Below are 23,198 nucleotides of genomic sequence, written 5' to 3' on the forward strand. Positions count from 1 at the left end.
TTTGATTTGAATTTTTTTTTTTTTTTTAACGTTATTTTAAAATTCCCTAAGACCATATCTAATGCCAGATGAGATATCTAGACTAGAAATAAATGTAAAGCGGAAGCTGAATCGAACCTCCTCATGCATAATTTAATAATCGTACATGGCATTTAATACAAGTTAATACATAAAGCGTTTGATGATGGAACAATATACATAAATCTTAAACTAATCATGTTATAACATGATACATTTGCTCGTATCTTGATGTCTCGTGTCACTACACATCACCACTTTCTGAATCATCTCTGCAAGTCCCAGCTGGAACGTTGAATGTTCCAGGGGCGAACCCATGTTAGATGATGAATCATCTAAGTAAGAATGCCAAATGTAATGCTATGAGTGTATGCAATGTCTTTCATCGTAGGTGTCAACTACACCCCTCTTGCTGCCTATCATTTTAGCGGCCTTCTCTTCGAAGCCGGGGTGTATGGGTGCACCCTTGATAGGCCAGCGGTGTCAGTTCGTACTCCCTACGGCCTCATATGCGTGTGATCAACAGTATCATTGTGCATGTATGCATTTCATAGTCATATCATTGATGCAGTCTACATGATGGTTTCATATCATAGCATGCCAATATGATAAAAGCAGTTACATTTATAACTGTGTTAAATTCAAGCAGCATACTGATTAGTGGTTAATTTTGTAAAAATTTTGTTATAATTATACCCTTCTTTCGATCTTAAATATGGTTTAAATTAGATATTAATATATATTTTATGGTTATATGTAAATTTAAATTGAAAGATGAATGAAATGAAGTTCTAAAATAAATAATAATAATATATAAAATTATATATAATACATATATATCATTATATGCATGCATGTAATATATATATATATAATATAATCTAATATATATATGTGCCATGTGTAATACATATATATAATATATAATTTATTAATAATATTAAATTATTTTTATTTTTTTTAGGCATGAAGAATTCAAGCCCATGAAGACTTAAAGTCCATGAAGAATTCAAGTCCATGAAGAAATCAAAGCCATGGAAAAATCAAGTCCATGAAGAAATCAAACCCATGAAAAATTAAAGTCCATGAAGAATTCAAGCCCATGAAGAATTAAGGCCCAATTTGAGCAACCCATGGAAAATATTATTTGGAGAAGGCCCAAGGATTATTTTTAATCCTAATGAAGATTAAAAAACCAATTTATAGAAATCTATTTTTATTTTTTATGTGAGAGCTTTATTAGGTGTGTTTTTTTAGCTAAAATCCATTTAACTATTAGGTGGATATTATAGCTAAAATCCATTTAACTTTATGAGTGCTTTATTAGGTATGTATTTTAGCTAAAATCCATTTAATATTAGGTGTGTATTATAGCTAAAATCCATTTAACTTTAAGTGTGTGAGTGCCCATTAGATATAATTATGTCTAATTGAATAATTGAAATTGTGTGGTTTGTATTGCATCTTGTGGCCTATAAATAGCTCACTTGATTGCATTTGTAAGTGTGATTATTATTCTTGAATAAAAGTTTAGTTGTTTCCTTATAATTCTCTCTTTGAGAATTGTTCTTGTTCTTTCTCATTTTCTTTAGTACTTTCTCTTATAATCTTACTTTTTTTTCTTTCTTCTTTTAAATTCTTATGTCATTTATTATTACTTTATTATTCACCGCCTAAATGGCCGGTTAATTTGTGCCTTTAAATTTCTGTAATTTTAATTCTTCTCATTTAATTATCCACCGCCTAAATGGCCGGTTAGTTTATGCCTTTAAATTTCTGTAATTTTAATTCTTGTCATTTAATTATCCACCGCCTAAATGGCCGGTTAGTTTATGCTTTTAAATTTCTTGTCATTTAAATTCTGTTATTTAAATTACGTCATTTAAATTTCTGTCAATTAACTTTCAAATAAAAATGAGTAGTTAAATCTAATCTTGGGTTAAGGCAAGGACAGTGTCCAATGCCAATGATTCCCAAAGAAAGCTGCGCTTTAAATAAGTAACATTAATTTAAATTTCAGTATGAGTGTGTATTAATTATTAAAAAATCACTAGGTTTGGATTGGAGCGTAAGCCTAACTTAGAGCTTTCATGCCATGTATGAGAGTTACTAGAACTGGAAACGCTATCATACCCAAACCCGGATGATTAATTTAGTTGTTTTGTATATTAATTGTAATTGGATTTATGGTAGTTGCTTAAATTAGAATCCCGCATATCATGTATGGGGATTGCTTAACCTAGAACTATCATCATCTCTAATTGCATTTAATAACAAACCCTCATATCTGAAATTAAATTAATGTTGCTAATCTTATATGCTAAAATTTGGGAATCAACGGGTTGGTACTGAAATTGTCTTAACTCAAGCACTATCCAAATTTATATTTTTACGTTTAATGTTTATTTCAATTTTTGCCTTACTTTATTTTCTAGTATCTGTTGTCTAAAAACAAAACCATAAAAAATCTTGTTGTCAATTTGTCCAAATGCGTGTGCGTGTGTGTGACATTCTTTTTCTTTTGCCATAAATAAATCTCTCAGTGGACGACCTGGATTCATCCAGAAAATATAAATTTAAATTTGGACTACAACTACACTCGTACACTGGCGAGTATAAACCTCTCACTAAAATAAAAAAAAAATATAAAAGTTTTATTATGATTTGTTTTTATTGTGTTTTAATTGCAGGGTGAGAGTGCAGTCAAATTTTGGCGCCGTTGCCGGGGAGATTAAGGCAAAAACAAAAAGAAAAAAATAAAAAAATAAAAAGAAAAAAAGAATAAGCATCTCTTGATAAAATCGGTAACTCTATTTCTCTTTTACTTTATTTTTGTTTGTGCATTGTATATGAGACTGAGATCAGGTAGAATTTTGAAACAGTATTTTTATATCATTCTGAGTCTTTACCTGCAATTGGATTGTCAACTTTACACTCATGTCTCAAAATTACTACAATCTGTCTGCACAAGATACTTATCATGATGAAAATTATCATTTTGAATCTGATTTGTCTAGACCTCTTAAGGATTATCTATACCCTCTTAGGCAAACCACTTTTGATTTGCAATCAGACACTACCCATTTGTTACCCACTTACCATGAAATTGAGGTTTGGTGTGCTGTGTGTGAGACTTCAGCTCATTTAACGGATGACTGCCCTATAATACCTGCTTTTAAGGAGGTATTGTATGGTCAATCCAGTTACACACACACACACAACTATGAGAGAATGTATTACCAAAACCATGAGGAAAACTACCATTCGGACTTTGATGCATATCACCTTAATTCACACTTTCATCCAAATTTCTCATGGGAAAATGATTTTGTAGCCCAACCACATGAGCACTTCCTTTCCCAGCCTCAATCATTTCAAACTAATGAAGGGTCTACATTCGATGCATATCAACCCCCTCATGGGAGTTCATTAGAAGATACCTTCAATCTATTTATGCAAGGCCAAATGGAAATTTTTACACAAATGTCCAAATGTCAAGAACATACTATTAGAGTTACAGAGGACATTAGGAACCAATTGACACAGCTAACACAGACTTTGAGCATGTCAGAGCCTGTCCATCCCAACTCACTCCAAATCCCATTAATAAAACCCATCATCAAAAGTGAAAGTCAGGAGCAGGACATAGGAGTGACTGTCTTAAGGAATGGAGAAATAATTGAGAAACTTGATGCCCCTAGGACAGTACACCCTTTGGTGCAAGAAGAGAGAGTGGTTGATCACAGTGAGATAGATGTCAATGAAGCCTTGGAGGAAGAAAAAGACCAAAATGATGTAAGAAAAGAAGAAACCTGGGAGGAAGAAGAGGATAAAATTCGAGAGCCAAAATGTGAAAAAATCATAAGTTTATCCACATTTACCCCTCAATTTCTATCTTTTAGATTAGTCGATATTATTGAGGATCAAATTAAACCAAACACGTGTGAGATGTTTGTGCAAATTAATGTGCCATACGCGGATATAATAAAACCAACACCTCCGGACGATATATTTTCAAAATATATATGTGCATTCATGAGAAAAATTAATTTATATAATTTTGAAAATAACTTTAAAAGTGGTGTAGTGAATGGGAGATATTATACGATTAGGTGGGCAACCACTCATTTGATCCTTAATTGGAAGAAAAGAAAAGAAAAAAATTCTAAAAAAAAATAAATAAAAATATAATAAAATAATTTTATATATATATATACATATAAGTTGTTCCTTTTCTTCATTACTTAACTAGTGTTTCTCTATGTGCAGTCTAAATAAAATTTCTCCATACGAGTTTATGTATTGAAGATCGCCAGGTATGCCTATCTTCTATCCTTTTATTGCCAATTAAGGACAATACGCAATTTAAGTTGGGGGGTAAGGTGTCTACAAAATTTTACCTAAAAAAAAAAAAAAAAATTAAAACAAAATTAATTAAAAAAAAATTGAATTGAGAGAGACAGAATTGACGCTGGTGGTAGCCATCTTTTCTTGGGCAGTGCAATCACACTGCCCTATAAAGAAAGAAGGCACACTGCCAAATGTTGAAAACAGAGGCGCCGAGCGTTGAAAAAAAAAAAGGCACACTGCCAAATGTTGAAAAATGAGACGCTAAACGACGTCAAGTCTGACGGTGCAATTATGGCATGCCTCGAGTCGAGTGTAGAACAGTGATGCCCATTGCTCTATAAGAGACTCCATATCTGTATGAGGCAAGTCACCCCTCTTGAGCTCAATCTTCTCTCCTTTGTGTTATTCTCCGATCAGGTACTCTCATCCCTTTTGTAAAGTTTATAGTTCTTTACTTTCTTCTTAGTATAATTTTTTTTAAAAAAAAAAAAATGGATCTTTATCTCTCAAAAATTCACAAGTACTATCCATCTCTCCCGCAGAATGATTTGAAAAAAATTTATGTTGCTAGGTGTGAAAGACTTAGGTTGTTGATGCTTAATAACATCCCTGAAGATATTCGTTGGCTGATCGAAGCAAAAGTTCGATTAGCTGGTGAAACTTCACCTAGTTTTAAGCATTTTCCAGGCTTAGGGAAGAGTAGTTTTGCGAAGAAAAGAAGAGCGAAAAGAGTGAATGGTTGTTACAAATGTGCTCGATGGACCTGTAACACACAATGCAAATCTGTGGGGTTTACGTCCATAAATCGAGAAGATAAAATTAGTTTCATAAAGGATGGACTGAGTAAGGAGTCTCTGGATGATATCCGATTGACTCTTAAGACGCATCCATGTGGAATAGTGCAAAGAGAACTTCTTGCTTTATGGACCCAGTTCAGAAGTGACCACCAACGCTATAGTCTTGGGAATCTGACTAAAAAAGACCCTGTTTGCCAATCTATAAGAAAATTGGATGGGAAGCTTATCCCCGCTTCATAGAAAGTGTTTAAGCCGTTTCTGGACGTAAAACCAGAGGAAGATGTGAGCCACAATCACAACTATTTATACATACGCATGATTTTTGTTTGTATTTATTTCTTGTTGAATTGTTGTATAGCTACTTTTGATCGCCAAACTTCTTTTCAGGACATACAAAAGGAACAAACATGGAAGGCCAGTTAGTTCGTCAAATCAATACCATATGCGTACTTTGTGGCTCTCAACTTGGGAGCGATATTTGTTACGCACTTGCAGCGAACGAACTTGGTAAAAAATTAGGAGAGAAAAAAATTAATTTGGTATATGGAGGGGGAAGTCGTGGATTGAATGGTTATGTTTCACAAGCTGTACATCTTGGAAATTCATCTGTGGTAGGTATAATGCCAATCCCTTTAACTGAACCACATATTTCTGGGATTACACGCGGTCAACTTATAGAAACGACTTCTATGTCTGAGCGCATGGCTTGTAAGATTTATCAGTCAGATGCCTTCATTGCTTTACCAGGAGGTTTTGGAACACTTGAAGAAATCTTTTGTATAATCTCCTGGGCCAAGAGTAATCTCCATACCAAACCCATTGGACTTTTAAATGTTAACCATTTTTTCGATGGGTTACTCTCCTTTCTTGATCAGGCTGTGGACCAACAGTTCATTTCTCGTTCAGCAAGAAAGATTCTCATTTCTGCATCCACCATTGATAAGCTGCTAGAGAAATTACATGCTTATGTTCCACAGTACGATCCTCATGAGCCTCGGATAGACTGGTCTAAGGCAATTAGTAACAAGCGCCAAAGGGGTCCGATTAATTTAGATTTATCACTGTGAGAAATGCTCTTTATTAAGATGGCTGAGTAAGGAGTACTTTTTGTACTCTTGAGACGCATCTAGTTATTGTACAACTCGCAGAATTTTTCTTGATTGTGTTTCTTAAAAAAAAAAAAAAAAAAAAAAAAAAAAACAAAACTGTGGAATGTTGTAAGCAAAGTCTTTGATAAGATGGCTGAGTAAGGAGTACTTCTTGTACTCTTGAGACGCATTTTGCTTATCTTATGACTTGCATGAAATTTTTATTTTGGTGTGAAAATATAAATATATATATATGGTGTGTTCATTTGTTGTTTAAGTTTTAGCAGTTCACAGCAAATCTATAGACTTGTGGAGTTACAGGTATTCCTAACAACCCTAATTTATTACTGCAATTCAAGTTGGGGGGTGTAAGGTTTAGTTATGAATTATCTGGTTCATATTTAACTGTGAGTTTGCTATTGCTAGTTTGTAGTCTTGTGGGAATTGATTATCTTTATCTGCTCTTATAAAAAAAAAAAATTATTATGTGTTTTAAATAATGCTATTCCTAAAGCTTTAAAGTTATGCACTGATAGCCGGTTAAGTTTGCAATACGAAACATGAATGCATTGATTTCTCATTTGAAAACGTTTATGCATGAGAATAAGTAATTTACATTCATCAGGGATTCAAAATTTAGAAATTGGTTATCGGTCATAAAGTCAAAGGTAACAGTAATTAGCTGATTAGTACATTGAATGATCCCTCAACAGAAGTGGAGACTATTACCCAAGCAAGTGTTTGAGCCTAATAACCGTTAATTCTGAGTGAAATAACACTTACTCTAAATATGCTCTCTTGTTTATCTTATCTTTTCAATGGCTTCAAAATATCAATTCGCTTTGAATGTCTAGTATGATAGCGGATGAATTTGACTGGTTTCAAACTATGAATTATATGACTGAGAAGCATGATAGGGGGATCAATTTCTTTCATTTTGAGCCTATTTTTTTTTTTAAATCAACCTCTTGTTAGCCCATTTGAGCCATTTGTAGTACAACTTCTTTCGTTACCCTCGTTTAACCCATAACCATATGAATTTTATCCAACCTGGTGTGATTTTGGGAATTAGTCTGTTTATCTATTTTCATATTTAAAAAGAAAAAGAAAAGAAAAAGAAAAAAAAAAGAAGAAAAAAAAAAGTGAAAAAAAAGGGGGCAAATTCTCTTAGCTATTCAGCATAACTGTTTCAAAATGAATGCTAAAAAAAAAAAAAAAAAAAATCCCGACACACCATTTGCACACTCTACCTTTTCTTTGACAACCCGTATTAACCTTATAGCCCCATTACAACCCAGTCCGGTCCCTTTTGATGCTATAAATCATGTGATCTCAGAATTCAAGTTTGGAGTAGGGAATCATGTTTAAATTCAGAAGTTACTCATCTAGAGCATTATTCCAATCATGAAGCTATGTCAATTTCCTTGTTCTTTCATGAAAATACGTTCCTTGTATTTGGGATGGCACCGAGTTTTGAACTTGTTCTGCATTTACTCTTATAACGGTGCACCCCCTTGTGTGTACACCTGAGGAATCCTTTTTATTGGAGAGAAAATCCATAGTAAGATTTGAAGTCAAAAGTTTGAGGGAGTAAGTCTGTGTGTTGGTTATCCTAATTTCCATTCCTGAGATTGTATGACCTTTAACCAAAAATCTGATTTAGAATGCTAAATTATTTATTTAATTTTATGCATTTCGGTTTCGAATTTGAAATTTTTACATTCATACAGTTATTGTGAATAAAGTTTGGCAGGTGTATAATCTGTTTGCTAAGGGACTAGCAATGTTTAAGTTGGGGGGTATGATTAGTGGTTAATTTTGTAAAAATTTTGTTATAATTATACCCTTCTTTCGATCTTAAATATGGTTTAAATTAGATATTAATATATATTTTATGGTTATATGTAAATTTAAATTGAAAGATGAATGAAATGAAGTTCTAAAATAAATAATAATAATATATAAAATTATATATAATACATATATATCATTATATGCATGCATGTAATATATATATATATAATATAATCTAATATATATATGTGCCATGTGTAATACATATATATAATATATAATTTATTAATAATATTAAATTATTTTTATTTTTTTTAGGCATGAAGAATTCAAGCCCATGAAGACTTAAAGTCCATGAAGAATTCAAGTCCATGAAGAAATCAAAGCCATGGAAAAATCAAGTCCATGAAGAAATCAAACCCATGAAAAATTAAAGTCCATGAAGAATTCAAGCCCATGAAGAATTAAGGCCCAATTTGAGCAACCCATGGAAAATATTATTTGGAGAAGGCCCAAGGATTATTTTTAATCCTAATGAAGATTAAAAAACCAATTTATAGAAATCTATTTTTATTTTTTATGTGAGAGCTTTATTAGGTGTGTTTTTTTAGCTAAAATCCATTTAACTATTAGGTGGATATTATAGCTAAAATCCATTTAACTTTATGAGTGCTTTATTAGGTATGTATTTTAGCTAAAATCCATTTAATATTAGGTGTGTATTATAGCTAAAATCCATTTAACTTTAAGTGTGTGAGTGCCCATTAGATATAATTATGTCTAATTGAATAATTGAAATTGTGTGGTTTGTATTGCATCTTGTGGCCTATAAATAGCTCACTTGATTGCATTTGTAAGTGTGATTATTATTCTTGAATAAAAGTTTAGTTGTTTCCTTATAATTCTCTCTTTGAGAATTGTTCTTGTTCTTTCTCATTTTCTTTAGTACTTTCTCTTATAATCTTACTTTTTTTTCTTTCTTCTTTTAAATTCTTATGTCATTTATTATTACTTTATTATTCACCGCCTAAATGGCCGGTTAATTTGTGCCTTTAAATTTCTGTAATTTTAATTCTTCTCATTTAATTATCCACCGCCTAAATGGCCGGTTAGTTTATGCCTTTAAATTTCTGTAATTTTAATTCTTGTCATTTAATTATCCACCGCCTAAATGGCCGGTTAGTTTATGCTTTTAAATTTCTTGTCATTTAAATTCTGTTATTTAAATTACGTCATTTAAATTTCTGTCAATTAACTTTCAAATAAAAATGAGTAGTTAAATCTAATCTTGGGTTAAGGCAAGGACAGTGTCCAATGCCAATGATTCCCAAAGAAAGCTGCGCTTTAAATAAGTAACATTAATTTAAATTTCAGTATGAGTGTGTATTAATTATTAAAAAATCACTAGGTTTGGATTGGAGCGTAAGCCTAACTTAGAGCTTTCATGCCATGTATGAGAGTTACTAGAACTGGAAACGCTATCATACCCAAACCCGGATGATTAATTTAGTTGTTTTGTATATTAATTGTAATTGGATTTATGGTAGTTGCTTAAATTAGAATCCCGCATATCATGTATGGGGATTGCTTAACCTAGAACTATCATCATCTCTAATTGCATTTAATAACAAACCCTCATATCTGAAATTAAATTAATGTTGCTAATCTTATATGCTAAAATTTGGGAATCAACGGGTTGGTACTGAAATTGTCTTAACTCAAGCACTATCCAAACTCATATTTTTACGTTTAATGTTTATTTCAATTTTTGCCTTACTTTATTTTCTAGTATCTGTTGTCTAAAAACAAAACCATAAAAAATCTTGTTGTCAATTTGTCCAAATGCGTGTGCGTGTGTGTGACATTCTTTTTCTTTTGCCATAAATAAATCTCTCAGTGGACGATCTGGATTCATCCAGAAAATATAAATTTAAATTTGGACTACAACTACACTCGTACACTGGCGAGTATAAACCTCTCACTAAAATAAAAAAAAATATAAAAGTTTTATTATGATTTGTTTTTATTGTGTTTTAATTGTAGGGTGAGAGTGCAGTCACATACTTACAGTTAATTTGTCTCGATCTACGTGCCAAGCGGCTACCCCTTAATTTCCTTGCTCACGAGGGCCCCTACATAATAGATTATTTTTAGAATACCAATTGCTAATTTTTCATAATTTCTTCCTTTTTATTTTATTCCTAAGCTTTATTTCTTCCAAAATTACATAATAATTATCTAGGCTTCATAAAAATTTACTTTCTTTTTACCAATGTTCCTTAAATAATATTCTTAGTATTCCGGAATTTTTCTTGAAAATTTTTTGAATTAAATTCCTATTTTCCCTTATATCCGTAATAGAAAAACTATTTAAATAAATAGTTAAATTAACATTTTCCAGAAATATTTCTCACCAAATATGCCATAAATAAAATTTTCGATTTACTAAAATTTTTACAAAATTTTATTTCTCCTATTTCTATTTTTTTCTTCATTTCTTTCCTTTTCTTTTCTTTTCTTTTTCTTTTTCTTTTCTTATTTTTTCTTTGGCAGGCGCGTGGACCGCACGCGCCTCTGCCTCAATCGCGGGCGCGTGGCCCCACGCGCCCTCCCCCTCCCCCTCGTGGTCATCTTCTCCGGCGGCTCTAACGCCGCCGGCAATGCTACCAGAGCCCGGAGCTTCGAAAGAAGCCTCATCCCCCCTTAAACTCGACCCCCAGAACTCGATTATGGCATTAAATTTTTGAAAAAATGACCGGACATACCTCGATTTTGCGATTGAAAGCTCGGCTCCGGCGAATCGCGATTTTCCGGCGAAGGCTTGAATCTTCTCCCCCACTGCTCCGTTGGTCACCAAAAGCTCCAGAAATGTCGCCCACACCTCGAGGACCAGTACCCCACTTACGAAAACTCTCAAACACTGCCCAAGTGCCGGATTAAGGCCTCGAAATTTTCGGATGAATGGGGCATGCGCGATCTCGGTTATTTATAGCCAAAGCTCCGCCGCGAACGTCCCATCGAGACACCTACGTGGCCGGGAGGCCACTCCGACGTCACCTCGGCCATTAATGGCCCCCCCCACACCCTGAGCGCCGATTGCAGGCGCGGCCGTGCGCCTGCTCTAGATTTCCTGCGATTTTTTTTTTTTAGATATACGGATATATATATATTATGTATATATACGAATTTTCATACATATTTATACACCAAGCTATTATACATATACATACATACATATCAAATTATACACGGCAAACTATATACATTCTTATTTTCATTTTTCTACTTATATATCTACCTATATATTTTACATACTTACACATGTTTACACACTAAGCATACTTTAATAATTGAATTTCATATCATATTAAACTAAGCAATTATACTATAATTTAATTAAATAAAAGCATAACTAATATTAAATTTATTCATAATGACTTAGGGCATTACATTCTCCCCTCCTTACAAAATTTCGTCCTCGAAATTTGATTATTCCTCACTCATTCTAACTGAGGGGTCTTTGAACAGGTATGGAAAGTTGAGTTCATATCTTTTTCTCGTTCCCAAGTTATTTCTTCGCTTACGGGGTTTCTCCACAAAACTTGCACCAGGGGAATTGATTTGTTCCTTAGGACTTGATCCCTGCGATCTAAAATATTGACCGATTTTTCTACATACGAGAGATTTTCTTGAATCTCGATAGTTTCAGCTGGCATTACCTGGGAAGAATCTAGCTCATGCTTTCGCAGTTGCGATACGTGAAACACGTCATGGATGTTTGATAGAGCTAAGGGTAGAGCGAGTCGATAAGCAACTGGTCCAATTCTTTCCACTATATCGTATGGCCCTATATATCGAGGGTTTAACTTGCCCTTTTTCTTGTTGCTTCTAGTCACCATCCTTAGTGGAGATATCTTCAGGTATACTTTGTCGCCTACTTGAAACTCTAATTTCCTTCTTCTTGTATCTGCGTAGGATTTCTGGCGATTTTGAGCTTTCTTAATTCTTTCTTGAATGATTTTTATCTTTTTTGTCGTTTCCTGAACTATCTCGGGTCCCAAGAGTTGTCGTTCGCCTACCTCAGTCTAGCATACCGGGGATCTACATTTTCGGCCATACAAGGCTTCATAGGGAGCCATTCCAATGCTGCTGTGGTAGCTGTTATTGTAAGCGAATTCTACTAATGGTAAATGCTCTTCCCAGCTACCCGGAAAATCAATCGCACAAGCTCGCAGCATATCTTCTAGGGTCTGAATGGTCCTTTCTGATTGACCATCTGTCTGAGGATGATAGGCCGTACTTAGCCTAAGCTGAGTACCCAAACTCTCTTGCAGACTTCCCCAAAACCTAAAAGTGAATCTTGGGTCACGGTCTGATACAATGCTTACTGGCACTCCATGTAATCTGACAACCTCATTCACATACTGTTGAGCTAATTTGCTGATTGGTTGACTTACCCTTATGGCCAAGAAATGAGCAGACTTAGATAGCCCGTCGACTATCACCCAAATAGCATCGTTTCCCTTAGGACTCCTTGGCAGTCCAGTCACGAAATCCATCGTGATGTGCTCCCATTTCCACTCTGGAACCTCCAACGGTTGCAAGCTCCCACCAGGCTTCTGGTGTTCAATCTTAATTCTCTGGCAGGTGTCACATTGACTAACGTATCTCGCCACGCTTTTCTTCATTCCTGGCTACCAATACACAGCCTTCAAATCTTGGTACATCTTGGTGGCTCCGGGGTGGATCGAGTATCTGGATCGATGGGCTTCTCCCAAAATTGCTTGTCGCAATTCCCTCACCCGAGGCACATATATTCTTCCTTGAAATCGAAGGATGTTTTCTCTTACCTCAAATTCTGGTTTCTTTGCTTGCCCATACTCATCAACCCACATTTTTATTCAGGAGTCTTCGGGATAGGCTTGTTGTATTTGATCCATTAACTCTGGCTGTACTGTAAGACTAGCTACGTAGGTCGAGTTTTCTCGAGAAATTACTCCTACTGTCATCAGGCTAAATGCTTCAACTAGCTTCCATTCTGCCACCATCATTTCAGCCATACAAGCAGTTTTTTTCCTGCTTAGGGCATCTGCCACAATGTTAGCTTTACCGGGATGGTATTGAATAGTACAATCGTAATCTTTTAACAGCTCCATCCATCTCCGTTGCCTCATGTTTAATTCTTTCTGTGAGAAGACGTACTGTAGGCTCTTATGATCAGTAAAAATTTTGAACTTCTCACCGTACAAATAATGCCTCCAAATCTTTAGAGCAAATACCACTGCGGCCAATTCCAAATCATGGGTCGAGTAGTTTCTTTCATGGTTCTTTAGCTGTCGAGATCCATAAGCAATGACTCTCCCGTGCTGCATCAGCACACATCCTAAACCGTTTCTCGAGGCGTCTGTGTAGACCATAAAACCTCCTGATCCGTTTGGCATAGCCAGGACTGGAGCAGTTGTCAGCTTAGCCTTAAGTGTCTGAAAACTTTCTTCGCACCGTTCGTTCCAGTCGAACTTTACCCCCTTCTGAGTTAACTTGGTGAGGGGTGTCGCAATTTTTGAAAACCCTTCCACAAACTTTCTATAGTACCCTACCAGTCCCAAGAAACTCTTAACCTCGATAACTGACTGGGGTTGCTTCCAGTTTGTCACAGCTGTTATCTTGACCGGATTAACCGATATCCCTTCGGCCGATATAACATGTCCTAAAAATGACACCTGGTACAACCAAAATTCACATTTTGAGAACTTGGCATACAACTTATGTCCTCGCAATGTTTGCAATATTATCCTTAAATGTGATTCGTGCTCTTCTTCCATGGGCGAATATATTAGTATGTCATCTATAAACACGATCACGAATTTGTCCAAAAATGGCCTGAAGATTCGATTCATGGTGTCCATAAAAGCCGCTGGGGCGTTGGTTAATCCAAACGGCATCACCAAAAATTCATAGTGCCCATATCGAGAACGAAACGCTGTCTTAGGCACGTCTTCGGCCTTGATCCTTAATTGATAATATCCCGATCTTAGTTCAATCTTCGAGAAGACCTTAGCCCCTTGCAATTGATCGAACAACTCCTCGATTCTGGGGAGTGGGTATTTATTCTTGATCGTTATCCTGTTGAGCTGTCGATAATCGATACACATCCTCAGACTCCCGTCCTTTTTCTTGACAAAAAGTACTGGTGCTCCCTATGGCGATATACTAGGTCTGATAAATCCCTTGTCTAGCAATTCTTGAAGTTGGGTTTTTAATTCCCTCAATTCTGCAGGAGCCATTTTATACGGGGGTATCGAAACCGGACCTGCTCCTGGTATGATCTCTATCGAGAACTCGATCTCTCGCTGGGGTGGCAGTCCAGGTAATTCTTCGGGAAACACATCCCCGAATTCTTTAACGAGTCGCACTTCTTCGATCTTTAAGGGCTCATTGCTTTTCTCTTGAACACAAGCCAAGTATCCCTGTGCTCCTTGACGCAACAGTCTTTCAGCCTTCAGAGCCGAGATCCACTTCTGTTCACTTACCCTCTTTTGCCCTCGAAACTTGACGTTCAAGTCGCCGTTCCTAAGGCAGACTGTCTTAGCTTTACAGTCCACTGTGGCGTTGTACTTAGTTAGGAAGTCCATTCCTAGAATCACATCAAAATCTCGAAATTCCAGAAGAATTAGATTCATTGAGAACTCAACTTCTCCTATTTGAATCTTTCTATCTTTGTACCCTGATAAAGTTTCTAGAGATTTTCCCATTGGGGTTGTGACAATCATTCGACACTTCAAATTTTCTAGTTTATCCCCTACTATTTTAGCAAATGCGTGCGAAATGAATGAGTGACTTGCACCTGAATCTATTAATGCATGCATGGGGATACCAGATAGAAACATAGTACCTTCAATTACTGTTGGATCCTCTGCCGCATCCTGTCGTGTTAGATGAAACACTCTTCCTTGATGTGCTCTAGCATTCCCGGACGTCCCCTGGGGTTGACTTATCAGTCGCGGCTTGGGACAGTCTTTTGCGAAATGGCCCATCTGCTGGCAGTTGAAACAAGTAATTCCTTTCTTTGGGCAGTTCTGGTTGAGATGCCCCATTTCTCCACAATTGTAACACCCCTTATTCCCTAGCCGGCACGGCCTTCTTGGGTGCTGCTTCTGGCATTTTGCGCATGGGGTACCAGGCTTGAATTTCGGCTTTTTGGGGTTCTAGCTTCTTGCCTGCTCTATGACTGCTCCCCTGCTGAATTTCTCCTTGGATAGAGTCAATCCGGCTCAGGTTAGCCTCGGTGGTATAGGCTTGCAGTACCGCTTCTGAATAGGTCTGGGTACTTGCACTACTCAATGCCATCTGAAGTTTTAGGTTTAGCCCTCCCAAAAATTTCTGGGCCTTGATCCTTTCGTCTCCTTCGTAAATCGGCATGTATCGGATCAATCGACTGAAGGCGTCCTCATACTGGGTAACAGACATGTCTCCGGTCTGTCTCAGCTCCATGAACTCTCTTTCTTTCTTCATTCTTAGATTCAGAGGGAAGTACTTCTCGTTGAAGAGTTCCTTGAATCTTTCCCAAGTGATATAAGGTGCCCGGACTCGAGGGGTCATTGTTCTCTTGACTCCTCTCCACCATCTGTCTGCCTCTCCTTGCAACATAAAAGTGGCACAATTAACCTTCTCTTCTTCGCTGCAGTGAAGGTGATCCAGCAACTTCTCTGTTTGCTCGATCCAAAATTCCCCTTCACTGGGGTCGGCACCAATTTTCCCCTGAAAGACGGGAGGGTTCTGCCGTCGGTACAAGTCAAGCATGTTGGCCACGTGACCATCCCTGGAGTGAGTCTCGTGTATGAGACCCACCACATCTCCCAAGATTCGCTCCATCTGGTCCAGTCTACTACTCCCAGTTTCTTGGCTAGAGTCGCCTTCTGGGTGTCTACTCGTGTTTCCTTCGGTATTACCAGCTTGTGGGACAGGCGTCCTAGGTCCAACTGCTAATCTTCTTTGAGTATTCACCATCTGAAAAGAAAATAGCATTCGAGATTAGACAACAGGATCTTGCCATCCGATTAGTTCTATATTATACATTTGACTGCAAAATGTTATATGTACATGCTACATAATCCCATGGATTACAGACAACACTGTATGTAAATAGTTAGGGGGTTTCTGAGATGGGTCTATTTTGGTCCTGATGACCTCCAGATCCAAATGTTCTTTTCATCATCAGATTCGTATGGGGGTGCCTCGGGGTCGTTCATCATCACTTCTGTCTCTTCCTCGTCTTCAGAATCGATGTCCTCTAACTCAAGAAGGTCATCCTCGGCCCAGAATATGGGTATGTCGTTTTCTTCTTCTTCTTCTTCTTCTGCTTCTATTGGATCTGCCATTTCTCCTACTTCCTCTGGCTCAATTGGGTTTTCCATACCTTCTCCATCTTCCTCTAGCGGGTCCTCCATGTCTTCATCGTGCTCCTCCACTGGTACTGGCTCGTACATTTCTATGAGTAGCTCGCGAACACGCGCGCAGTAAAGGCGGAATTCGGGGAACTGTTCGTCTTGATGCCGGACCCAATCTGTAAATTCTTGTAGCTCATCTTCCAGTACACCGACCATCATATTTATCTGAAACTGAGCGAGTTCAGGCCAAAGTCGGTAGCTTGGGGGCACATCGTCGATAATTTCTTCTAGTTGGACGAGGTACTCCATGATCCCCTCGTTTGGTAGCGGAACTCGATGTTCCAAACGGTGTGCCCAATGGTCGACTAAGATTTGCTCTGAAAAATTTCCATCCATCTTGTCACCACAACTTTCGTTAGTACCCCTAATCGTTCTCATATTGGTACTCTTGTCCTGTTAGGCTTAATCCAAGTTTTTCCTTCCTAGGTATTCTGTTTGGGCTCTGATACCAACTGTAACAGCCTGCCTTCTTGGGCATGTTATGCCTTAGGAAATTTGATTTGAATTTTTTTTTTTTTTTAACGTTATTTTAAAATTCCCTAAGACCATATCTAATGCCAGATGAGATATCTAGACTAGAAATAAATGTAAAGCGGAAGCTGAATCGAACTTGCTCATGCATAATTTAATAATCGTACATGGCATTTAATACAAGTTAATACATAAAGCGTTTGATGATGGAACAATATACATAAATCTTAAACTAATCATGTTATAACATGATACATTTGCTCGTATCTTGATGTCTCGTGTCACTACACATCACCACTTTCTGAATCATCTCTGCAAGTCCCAGCTGGAACGTTGAATGTTCCAGGGGCGAATCCATGTTAGATGATGAATCATCTAAGTAAGAATGTCAAATGTAATGCTATGAGTGTATGCAATGTCTTTTATCGTAGGTGTCAACTACAACCCTCTTGCTGCCTATCATTTTAGCGGCCTTCTCTTCGAAGCCGGGGTGTATGGGTGCACCCTTGATAGGCCAGCGGTGTCAGTTCGTACTCCCTACGGCCTCATATGCGTGTGATCAACAGTATCATTGTGCATGTATGCATTTCATAGTCATATCATTGATGCAGTCTACATGATGGTTTCATATCATAGCATGCCAATATGATAAAAGCAGTTACATTTATAACTGTGTTAAATTCAAGCAGCATACTTACAGTTAATTTGTCTCGATCTACGTGCCAAGCGGCTACCCCTTAATTTCCTTGCTCACGAGGGCCCTTACATAATAGATTATTTTTAGAATACCAATTGCTAATTTTTCATAATTTCTTCCTTTTTATTTTATTCCTAAGCTTTATTTCTTCCAAAATTACATAATAATTATCTAGGCTTCATAAAAATTTACTTTCTTTTTACCAATGTTCCTTAAATAATATTCTTAGTATTCCGGAATTTTTCTTGAAAATTTTTTGAATTAAATTCCTATTTTCCCTTATATCCGTAATAGAAAAACTATTTAAATAAATAGTTAAATTAACATTTTCCAGAAATATTTCTCACCAAATATGCTATAAATAAAATTTCCGATTTACTAAAATTTTTACAAAATTTTATTTCTCCTATTTCTATTTTTTTCTTCATTTCTTTCCTTTTCTTTTCTTTTTCTTTTCTTTTATTTTCTTTTTCTTTTTCTTTTCTTATTTTTTCTTTGGCGGGCGCGTGGACCGCACGCGCCTCTGCCTCAATCGCTGGAGCGTGCCCCCACGCGCCCGACCCCTCCCCCTCGCGGTCATCTTCTCCGGCGGCTCTAACGCCGCCGGCGATGCTACCAGAGCCCGGAGCTTCGAAAGAAGCCTCATCCCCCCTTAAACTCGACCCCCAGAACTCGATTATGGCATTAAATTTTTGAAAAAATGACCGAACATACCTCGATTTTGCGATTGAAAGCTCGGCTCCGGCGAATCGCGATTTTCCAGCGAAGGCTTGAATCTTCTCCCCCACTGCTCCGTTGGTCACCAAAAGCTCCAGAAATGTCGCCCACACCTCGAGGACCAGTACCCCACTCACGAAAACTCTCAAACACTGCCCAAGTGCCCGATTAAGGCCTCGAAATTTTCGGATGAATGGGGCATGCGCGATCTCGGCTATTTATAGCCAAAGCTTCGCTGCGAACGTCCCATCGAGACACCCACGTGGCCGGGAGGCCACTCCGACGTCACCTCGGCCATTAATGGCCCCCCCCACTCCCTGAGCGCCGATTGCAGGCGCGGCCGTGCGCCTGCTCCAGATTTCTTGCGATTTTTTTTTTTTTAGATATACGGATATATATATATATTATGTATATATACGAATTTTCATACATATTTATACAGCAAGCTATTATACATATACATACATACATATCAAATTATACACGGCAAACTATATACATTCTTATTTTCATTTTTCTACTTATATATCTACCTATATATTTTACGTACTTACACATGTTTACACACTAAGCATACTTTAATAATTGAATTTCATATCATATTAAACTAAGCAATTATACTATAATTTAATTAAATAAAAGCATAACTAATATTAAATTTATTCATAATGACTTAGGGCATTACATGTTTGTTCTGTAATTTTGTTTACTCATGTTCAAATTTATAATATCTTACCCGTGTGGTTTATCCGCGCAGAGGGGTGGTAGGTACCCAGCCTTTATCACACACCCATCCCATGGCTCTCCTTTATGTGTTGGGGTATTCAGACCAATTAGATGTGAGTCTTAGCCATAATAATAACTAAAAAAGAAGAAGGAAGAGATAGAATTACTCGATGCTTCTTAATCCCAATGATGTCCATTGCTGACTCACTCTCCTAAGGTGTTCCCTGGAGCCAGCAAACTGTTTTATTTTGATCTTGTTTAAAGAAAATTGTAAGCTTATGGTTGATTTGAGATGTTTCTCTCTCCTCAAACATGTGCTAATTTTTTATGCACATGTTCTATTGATTCTGTGGACATTCATTGCCATTGATTTTCTATGAACTAGGTAAACTATTAGACTTTATTAAAATGTTGAAGTGGTTGAAATTGTGTTGTCTTGGTTAGGCCTAAAGTAGTATTACTTCTATTAATACTTATTTGTTAAGAACTTATGATTGTTGTTATGGTTATTGTTGGCATTATCACCTGTTTACCATTCAATATGAAGAGTGCCCTGAAACACTTGAAACACTAGTATGTATTAATGAATCATTAGATTGAAGGGAATGTAACTAGTTCAATGCCATGCTCAGCCTACTCAAAAGGACATTAAAGAGTAGTCATTTATTTTTGGACTTGTCATTAATAAGTATGAAATCAAATAGGTCTAGATTCCAAAATTTTGGTGCTGAGTTCTATAAAGTTTTTTTTTTCCTGTAATATTCTATAAAGTTAAGACTGTCTTATGAGATCATTTGAACATTGTTAAACTTATTAGAAGTCTATGATTGTGACTTCGTGCAGCCTATTCAAATTAGGGATTACTATTATCTTCATCAAGCATTGTGGATATTGTGTCTATGTAGCAGATTGGCTGTTTTGCTTTCTGTTTAGATGAAGTTTTTGGGTTGCTTCAGCTCCACTACTAGTTTTTGGGTATTGTGTTTTGGGAACATTGTTTTTTCAGCATTGTTTATGATTGTCTTCCCCCTTGCTCTTTCACAGTTGGGTTTTCAGGGCTCTGGATTATGTTGAATGCTGATTGTATGGAATTGGTGTCTGGTTTTTGCTACAAAATGCAGCTTGTTTTCCATTTAAGATATGGCTGGTTCCAGTGGCTCTTTGTGTCCCCCCCCCTTCCTTTCTTTTTTACTTATAAAATGCTAAAAGTGGTTGAATGACATGGCATGAAAAATGCTGCTCTTTCTTTCTCTCTCTCTCTCTCTCATGTTCTCTAACTAAATGTTCTTGCAGGCAGCTACCGCTACAGCAGAGGCTGATTTGCCTCCAACACATCCCATCCGATTGGGATTGGCCCTGAATTTCTCAGTCTTTTATTATGAGATTATGAATTCACCAGGTTAACAGTGCATTCTATTTAATTGAAATCTATACAAATTGGTCAATGTCTTATTTGATGTATGAGCTGCTTCTGTCAGGGCTTGTCATCTTGCAAAGCAAGCTTTTGATGAGGCCATTTCAGAGTTGGATACTTTGAATGAGGTAATTATTATCATCACTATTGAACTTCATTGTGGTTCCTAATTCTTTTGGCTTTGATTTTATTGCATCGGCAGCCTGTTTCTAGTTTTAATACTATCTGCTTGCTATGTATTTCATTTTACTGAGTTCAAATTGCTATGTGTTCAGCCATGATTTTTTGTTACAATACAGGTTTATATTTTTTTTTATAATGAATATATACAGGTTTTTAAATTTTTTTTTTTTGGCGGTTTACTTTTACCGACGGTTTTGAAACCGCCGGTAAAAATATTCAGCACTTTACTAAGCCGCTTTTAACCCGCCAAGAAAAGTTTTTTAACCGCCGGTAAAATATTTCATTTGCCGGCGGTTCTACAACCGCAGGTATTATTATTTTTACCGGCGGTTTTAGTAAAAGATATTTTCCAGCGTTTTTTAACCGCCGGTAAGAATTTCCGACGGAGGTATTTCCGGCGGTTATTAAAACCGCCGGTAAAACTTTTACCGGCAGTTTTTTAACTTTTCTCGGCGATTTTCTCACCGCCAGAAAAAGTCAAAACTCTTGTAGTGTATAATCAGAATCTCATATAAAGTATTAACTAATCCTCATGTTATCAGATTTGCAGTTAGATTTATGTGATTACATAGTAAACCACATTTAACATGAATGTCACTTTGAAGTTTTATATGTATGTATATACATATATGTATATATATATTTTAATTTTTTATATAGGTATATATATATATATATTTTCCCTTTTATCTGAAAGTTAGATTTCTAATTGTAGCCGTTCAATTATAAGTTTTGTTGTGTTGGGGGCATTTTCGTACCATTCAATATTTAATAGCTTATATATATATATTTTTTTTCAACCATAGATCATTTTGATGATTTTTTTTATATATTAAAATAGCATTAGACGGCCATATTTTACAAGTAACATCAAGATTGATCGGTTAAGATATATATAGTGTATAGCAACGGATTGACGAGCTGATGTATTATCTCTTGGAAGGTGCATATGTGGCACCACATACATATTTTTCCTCTTCAATAGGTAGAAATATTTCTGAAGATGCCATGTATATGGAGTTAGATAAATCTAACCATATCAAAAGGCAATGTTTATTAAGATTAGAGAAATAGATCTGAAGACCCTAAGAACATCTCTAAAAATTTGTAGGGGTAGACCATTTGAAAGTTTTCTCCATCGTGCATGGTAGATGAATCTCATGCTTTTAAGACATTATGCAGATGATACATAATTTTTTATACATAACTATTTTATTCCATTGTGAAAAGGTTAAAATTGAGTCTAATTAATTAGGAGCGTATTACTTGTATATCAACGAGATGACATGTCTGATGACTGAATTAGACTTTATTATCGATTATCAAGCTACCGTAGATGGGAAAAGCCCAGGCTTTATTCAGAGGTGGCAGTGGTGAGGCGATGAGATGTAGTTGCGGTCAGTGCGAGGCACTGTGGTGAGGCGACAACATGATGCAGTGGCGATCGCGCGAGGCGCTGCAATAGGACAGGAGTAGGATGCAGCGATGGTCGCACTAGACGCTGCAGCTAGCAGAGCGATGAGAGGATGCATCAACGGTTGGCGAGACAAGACGGAGTTTGTTGGAGACAGCCACGGCAGAGGAGAAGGAAGACGACCAAGGGCAGGAGTGGTGAATCTACAAATTGGGTGAATGCATTTTTTGTCATTTGGCACCTTCGATTATCTTCTCGATAATCCACTAATTTGTACAAATAGAATTTTCCTACCATATATATAAAAAATTGGAAATGGTACTATGACAAAAGGATTCTCTTTATTGGTACAGTGACAATTGCGTTATCTATCCTATTTATGTATATAATGTAAATTTGGCACAACGTATGAAATATATATATATATATATATATATCAACAAAAAGTTAATTAGTATGTGGTTAATTTTTTCACTTTTGAAATATTGACACTTATGAGGAAAATACCTAGATAAAAGATCTCAACAAATGAGTAAAGACAAAAACAACTATATAACAATTAACCTTGGTTAACGAAAGGTTATCTAAAATTACCTGAGATAGACACGAACAAAATATCAATCCAAATATATTGCTTATGGCTTAAGTGATTTCAAAATATCGGATCAAATAATTAAGAAGTCGAATTATGTCAAACTAACTAATTTTTTTTTTATGACACACATATATATATTTATGATTTCACAACTGTATTAAGTATCAAAAATGTTTTTTTGACGTATTATACACATTTTTCTTACAATATTTCCCCAAAATCCATATGATAATTAACTACATGGTAGTAGTATGACTTTTAGAAGGCAGTGCTCCTTTATAATTAATTATGTGATTTCTTACTGTAAACTTTAATCAAGAAGAAAGAAATATCTATATATGAGTAGTAGTAAAATAGCACAATATAAATTATATTATATAAGTTAGTAGTTTAAATGGTTAATGATGAAAGGTAAATTGTCAAAGTTAAATATTTTAATTTTAAAATATAACCTTCAATACTTAAGATTTGGAGATGCTCTAATTAA

At 36.1% G+C, this 23,198-nt stretch overlaps 1 long non-coding RNA gene across 1 annotated transcript; it reads right to left on the bottom strand.

Annotated features, from left to right (window-relative positions):
- Positions 1–10,113: 10,113 nt before the first annotated feature.
- Positions 10,114–18,938, bottom strand: LOC127793110 (uncharacterized). Its single transcript, XR_008021272.1, has 3 exons — positions 18,493–18,938; positions 10,813–10,928; positions 10,114–10,179 (listed from the first exon to the last, which is right to left on the bottom strand). It is a non-coding gene; the product is annotated as an uncharacterized LOC127793110 (long non-coding RNA).
- Positions 18,939–23,198: the final 4,260 nt, after the last annotated feature.

Source organism: Diospyros lotus, unplaced genomic scaffold (genome assembly GCF_014633365.1).
Source record: "Diospyros lotus cultivar Yz01 unplaced genomic scaffold, ASM1463336v1 superscaf1, whole genome shotgun sequence".
Lineage (NCBI taxonomy): Eukaryota > Viridiplantae > Streptophyta > Magnoliopsida > Ericales > Ebenaceae > Diospyros > Diospyros lotus.